The sequence below is a fragment of the Sminthopsis crassicaudata genome, chromosome 2, assembly GCF_048593235.1.
Source record: "Sminthopsis crassicaudata isolate SCR6 chromosome 2, ASM4859323v1, whole genome shotgun sequence".
NCBI classification, from domain to species: domain Eukaryota; kingdom Metazoa; phylum Chordata; class Mammalia; order Dasyuromorphia; family Dasyuridae; genus Sminthopsis; species Sminthopsis crassicaudata.
Genome location: NC_133618.1, coordinates 252440342 through 252446736, shown reverse-complemented (window position 1 = coordinate 252446736; position 6395 = coordinate 252440342).

The following is a 6395-nucleotide window of genomic DNA, read 5'->3' as shown; positions in this document are numbered from 1 at the left end:
ATGAATATGGAAGAAAAAATATGGGAGAGAATATGTGAAAAAGAATATGGGACAGAAAATATATGAGACAGAGAGGGACAATAGAGGAGGAAGGATTAAGAGGAACGAGATAATGATGGAGACCCCTTCTCTTAGAAAATGCAAGACATCTGGGTAAAAATCTCTTAATACAAATAATGAGGGAATGTGGGGCTTTTCCCCCTTCCACTGTTTTGGGATCCTTTATCACTTTCCAATTCTGGGACACATCTGAAAACCAATTCTCCTCAGGTTAGTGAACTCTCCTTAATTGTTCTTCATGAATCAACCACTGCTGAAAGACAAGCAGCCCCAGTAGAACTTGGGAAGAAATGACTTTATTCTGTCACCCAGTGGCATTTGTGACCATTTAATGGGTAAAGAAATATAACTTAAGTCTTAGACTTCTTATAAAAAGTCACTGAAACACTGTGTAAAGTTGTTAATGGGATTTTTTCTGGGATAAGTGTGTTTGTGTTTAAAATAAGGAATTACATGAGAAGACATAACTTCTCAGTTCCCAGTCTATTTCGGCTAATAGAATTAATGATAATGCATTATTAAAACACAAATTTAAAATGCCGGGATACAAATATAAAAAGCAAGATGGCTCTTACCCTCAAAAGTCATATACAAAAAAGGTTTATGTTAACTTCTAGCATCCAATACAGTAAAATATCCAGCCTAAATAACATTCATAACTCATTATTAGTGGTTTCAAGCATCTTGGTTTGGGATCTATAAACTCTTACGAGGAAGAATTGTTTAGACATCTTTCTTTAACCTCCCCTACACCAACAGGTACTCCATAGAGGCAGCAGTGTAGGACAATAGGTAGTGGATTGATCCTAAAGTAAGGAAGATAAAGCTTTATACAAGCATTTTGATCCTTGGCAAGTCACTTAAGCTCAATGGACCTTAGTTTTTTAATGATAGTTAGATTTTATGTTCCATCCAGCTCTGAAACTTTGATCTTATCTATCCATTTTTGTAATTGTTATGAGTCTATTTAATTCAAAAAAACATTTATTAGGCACCTTCTATATGCAGGTACTGAGCAGTGGATTTAAAGAGAAAACAAAGTGTTTGCCTTCAAAAACTTAACAATCTATTGACAATATGTTTGCAAGATCTCTCAAATAAGCTTCATTCTTCTCCCTACCCAGGAGATTCCAGTGGCTTCCTATCATTTCCAACATCAAACACAAAATCCTTTGGCATTCAAAGCCTTTACAACCTAGCCTCCTCTTGCTTTTCAAGTCTTTTTACACTTACTCTTATGTACTTCTCAATCCAGTGACATGAACAAGATACTGTATCTACCAATTCTAAGCACTTTCTCTGGCTATTTCTCATGCTTGAACATTCTCTCTCCTTCCTCAACTCTACCTATATTGATTTCTCTGTCTGAGTCCCAACTAAAATCCTATCTCTTATAGAAAGCCTTTCTCAATCATTTTTAATATTAGTGCCTTCCATCTATTATATTATCTGTATCTAAACAGAAATATTTATCTTGCATATAATCTATTTACCCATTTGTTTGCTTATAGCCTCCCCCATTAGATCGTAAACCCCCCTCAGTACAGGGACTATGTTTTGTCTTCTTTTGTACCCCGTGCTTGGCACATAGTAGGCATTTAATAAATGTTCACTGACAAACTGACAAGTTATTAAACAAGAACCGAGTTGGACTGAGGTCACCACCACCACTGTAGTTTGTAAAGAAGGTCTCATCACTTCAAACACTCCTCTGGATCTGCCACCAATTGATTAGGAGCCCCCACTAAGGACACAGATAGAAATCCATTTATGCCTCTTTCTCCCATGCAACTTTCTTTTCTCTCAATGAAAGGAGGGTACCAACACAGCACTCAGGTTGCCCCCTGTCACCCACTACCACATGACCAGCCCATCTTCTCTTCCTGATGCTCTTCACTCATTTTCTTTACTAGTTTCTATGTAGATGATTGTTCACACCATGAACTTCTCTGTCACCTTCAGCTTGGTAGTCATCTTTAGTTCTTTAAAATCAGTAAGTCAATAAACATTAAGCACCCACCTGTGCTAGCACAGTGCTAAGCACTGAGAATACAAATACAAATACAGCCCCTGCCTTAAAGGAGCTAATGAATACAATCTACAAAAGGAACCTGAAAAGGTCAGGGAGAGAGAAAACATGCCGATTCAAGGGCAGGATGCAGAAGTTGAAAGCAGTCCCATGGCTTTGTGTGGGAAGACTTTTTAGAGGGAGGTTCTGGAGCTCCTGGCTCTACCCTTCAGTCAGAGGGTCTGGGCAGAGGATACTGATGAGATGTAGGTATCAAAGCCCATTCAATCTTGCAGAACAAGATTTTTCATTAGTGTGTCAATGATGTGCCACACTTCAGTGCCATGTAGCAAAAGTAAGTATGGTAAGATGCTGATATTTAAATATGGGGGTTTGGCTTTGGGGGAAAGTTTGGGGGAGTGGTTCCTAGAACTTTTAATTCTTTTTATAACAAGAGTTTACTAGATTCAAGTTTCTAAATAAATTCATGGATGAAGTATAAAAAGGACCAGTGGAAGGTGGCACCAAGAGAAATAAGTGACACACTTAAGCTCTCTTCCAGAGCTTCTATTGCTTCCTCCTTCAAGGGAGAAAAAATTTCCTAGCACTTTGTTAATGCTATGCTTCATGTTAAAAGATTTACTATGCTTTTATTATAGGGGCTACAAGGATTAGAGTTCATGATGCTGCCTGCTGAGCTGCCTGCCAATCTGTGTAGTCCAGCTCTGGTGGTACACAACTACAGACTTTGATCTCTATTCTAGATGCTCAACTAGGGAGTTGGGGATAGGCATGGGAATGGAGAAAAGATGCTGATATAGCAGCCACATCAGGTGCTAGAGTGAGCTTCAGTTTTCTCTCTTGCTTATTAAAGAATCCATGACCAGACTAAGGTACTGGAATCATTTGGAGTGCTTTGCTGCCTAGAGGAGTGGGATGTCTAATCCTGTTGAGTGTTCTCAGCTACAACTGGGAATTACTGAAAAAATGTAATGATACCCTACTTTCCCCAATTTTTATTGCTGCCATGAATGCTAAATGGACTGTGACAACTGAATGTTTGACACATGGACTTAATTAGGGTGCTAGTGCCAATATTTGTATTTCAGTATTAGTAAGGCCTAATTTTTTTTAATAAATTTTTTTTTCATGTCACCCTATCCTTCTCTACCTCCCATTAATTTTGTATCACTTTGAAGACCACTGGCCTATGTGGAAAAACCTATACACTCTTTAGCCTAGTGTTTGGGGCCTTTCATAATCTGGTTCTCACCTACCTTACTACCTTAAAAAAAAATAAATTTAATTGGTTCTTTTTGTTTTTTACACTTCAGTTATTTCCCAGTTAACCCCGAATTTGCCACCACAAAGGCACCTTGTAACAAAGAAAAACATTTAACCAACTTGTATATAATAATTATATCTGACAGTATATGTAACAGCTCTTCTGAGAGAAGGGACATGCATTCATTATGTGTCCTCTGGAACCAATACTGTCCACTGTACTTCATAAGATTCATAAAGCTGGAAGGAAATTAAAAAGTCATCTCATCCAAATTCCTGATATTTATATTTAAGGAAATGTGGACCATAGAAATAAATGAACCTGCCAAATTTCACAAAGGGATAGGAATTGAACTCAGGTGCCAGCATTCTTTTCACTACAACATCCTGCCTCTATTTAAAATGAGTTCAGCTGTCTTTTAGAGTTCATCTCACTTAATATTGCTGCCATTCTGTATACTGTTCTCCTGGTTCTACTTTTTTCATTCTGCATATGAGTTCATAAAAGTCTTCCTCCTCCAACATACCTATTTCTCATTATCTTAAGAATTTTGTGGTCAAGACTATAAAAGACTTTCCTGTCTCTGTTACTGTCCTTAAGATTATATGCCTAGAATGCTTGTTTTCCTCATTTTTCCTCTTCAAATCTCTCCTTTAAATGCCACATTCTACATAAAGTGTTTTGTGATCTCCCCCAAATGTTAGTGCTTTCACCTAAAGCCTATATTGATTGCATTTATTTTCTACTTTTATATACCTCTATATTCAGGTCTCAGAAAGTATGTAAGCTCCTTGAGGGCAGAAACTTTTGTTTGTGTATACCTAGTATCTATTGCTATGCTTGATATAGTAGATACTTAATAAATGCCTGTTTGTTATTTCATATTTTTCACCTTCATGAACTATACTTTCTAATTAATCTAGGTTACTAGCCATTCTCTGAACTTGTTACTCTACCTCCTGCCTCATACAAGCTGTTTTTCATGCTTGGAGTGCAATCTTTTCTCCTATTTCTCAGGATCCTGGCCTTCTTTCAAGGCCACTATACAGTTGTCACTTCTTACATGAAACCAATTACTCTGATATAATTTTTGATGAGGGGGAATCTTAAAACTGTCCTGACTTTGGGGTAAACTCTTGAGAACTCCTTGAACTCTCCTAGGAGAGGACTGCCTCAGGGAATCAAGATAAAGTGGTTTCATTCTGTTATCATGGTGGGACTAGATAAGCCCAGGACCACTTCTTACTAACGAGGACCCTCTGCCCACTGAGAAGACATTCTCTTTTCAATGTTAACCCCTTTTTATCTCTCTTACCTATTTCCCTAACAGGACTACACCCCTCTTTACCTCTATGTCAGGATTTCTCCGCTAGGAACTTTACCTTGCCACTGAGGAAGTCAACATTCCTAGCAAAGGCTTGATGAGGATTGGGGTCCCTTTAAGATTCCTTTCTAATTGCCCAACCCATGGCTGACCTTGATTCACAAATCCTGGTCAAAGGCACCCTTTGAAAATCCTGGCCCAGCCCCCATCAGCTCAGCTTCCCCCAGCCTTCACCTGATCTGAGTTAACTGAAAAGCCCTCCAGAACTTGGAACTGCCCACAATCTTTTGGGTATAAAAGAGGTGAGCCAGAACTCCCTCATTGCAGGAGCCTTTCTGCCAACACATGGTATTCTTCCAGCCATGTAAGGGTTCCTGCCTGCCCAGCGGCCACCTTTGGCCCTGGCGTCTTTCTAACTGAGCTTTCCTTCCAAATTCCTACAATAAACCTTTTATTTATCAATCTAGGTTTTCTGGCCTGTAAATTCATTTTACAGGGGACACTGCGCCTCATGGGATTATCTATGCACCGAGAAATGGGATTCCCCCTTTACTTTCCCTCATTAGGCTGACTTCTCAGTTCCAACAATAAACTTTTTTGCCAGTCTTAACTTTTCGGGTTCATGAATTCCTTCACAAAGAACTTCTGCACTGACCAGAAGGTGTTCCCACAATTCTCTGCCCTGCGTCGAACCTCATCATTTTGTTTCCAACAGGAAACCCCGAAATCTGGACAAGGTAAAAGCCTTATTTTTTGTTGCCTATTCTCTAGCTAAATATTCAAACACCTTGGTAAGTTTGAGTTGTCAGGAGCCCAGGCTCGAGAATTCTTGGAGGACGCCTCTTTGGAATTCCTATGTTCTGACAAAAGTAGCATTTTGTCGCTCTCCATTTCTAGAGACTGTCTAGAGAAGGATGAGAAGCTATAGAATCGGGAACACTAAGGTTTTTTCCAGGCAAAAATGAGACAAAATACCTTTGTTTCTAAAAATCCTTCCTTGAACAGAGACAAATTCGGCTTGAAAAACCTCAGAACTGGAAAGATTAAGATACTGCTTAGATTTGCTGGAAGGGAATCAGACTCCCTCCACCTAGCCCCTCTAGAGACAAAGGAGCCTTTCTTTGCATCTCAATGCACTCCTAAATCCTTTTCCGAGAATTTCTCCCAGACCGAGGAGAAAACCTGGCTATTCTGGGGATCTCTCCCAACATTTTGAGGGATACAAGGCCAACATCCTCCTTGATCTGTCCTTGGGGGATAAATGGAGGAAACTAGAGAAGCCAGGCTTGAACCTTTAAGTTTCTCCCACTCTGCTGTTACAAACAGCTGTTGGCTCTTTAATTCTATCTCAGTCACCTGAACTAAATCCTAGGACTTCACAGCTCTTTTTCTCCTCAGGGCAACTTCTGCCTCCGGGAGAAAAACTCTGAGCACAGGTGCCTTTTTTAATGCAAATCCCTCCCAGACTGAGGTTGGGAATCCAGAGGTTCTTGCTCTAAGTGTCAAGGAGCACTCCCCAGACCCTGTCCTGAGTTTGAGTAGGAGGAGGACTGCCTTTTCAGCCCAATAGCCCAACATTTGGTGGCTGCTTGGTACAGGAGTCAAGCTGCCCCCCCAATGTCCTGCCCTATCAGGAATTTGGGACTTGGTCAAGTTTCCCCTTTCTCCACCATGATAGCCCAACACCTGGCAGCCAGTAAGATGTGAGGGGCTTCTCC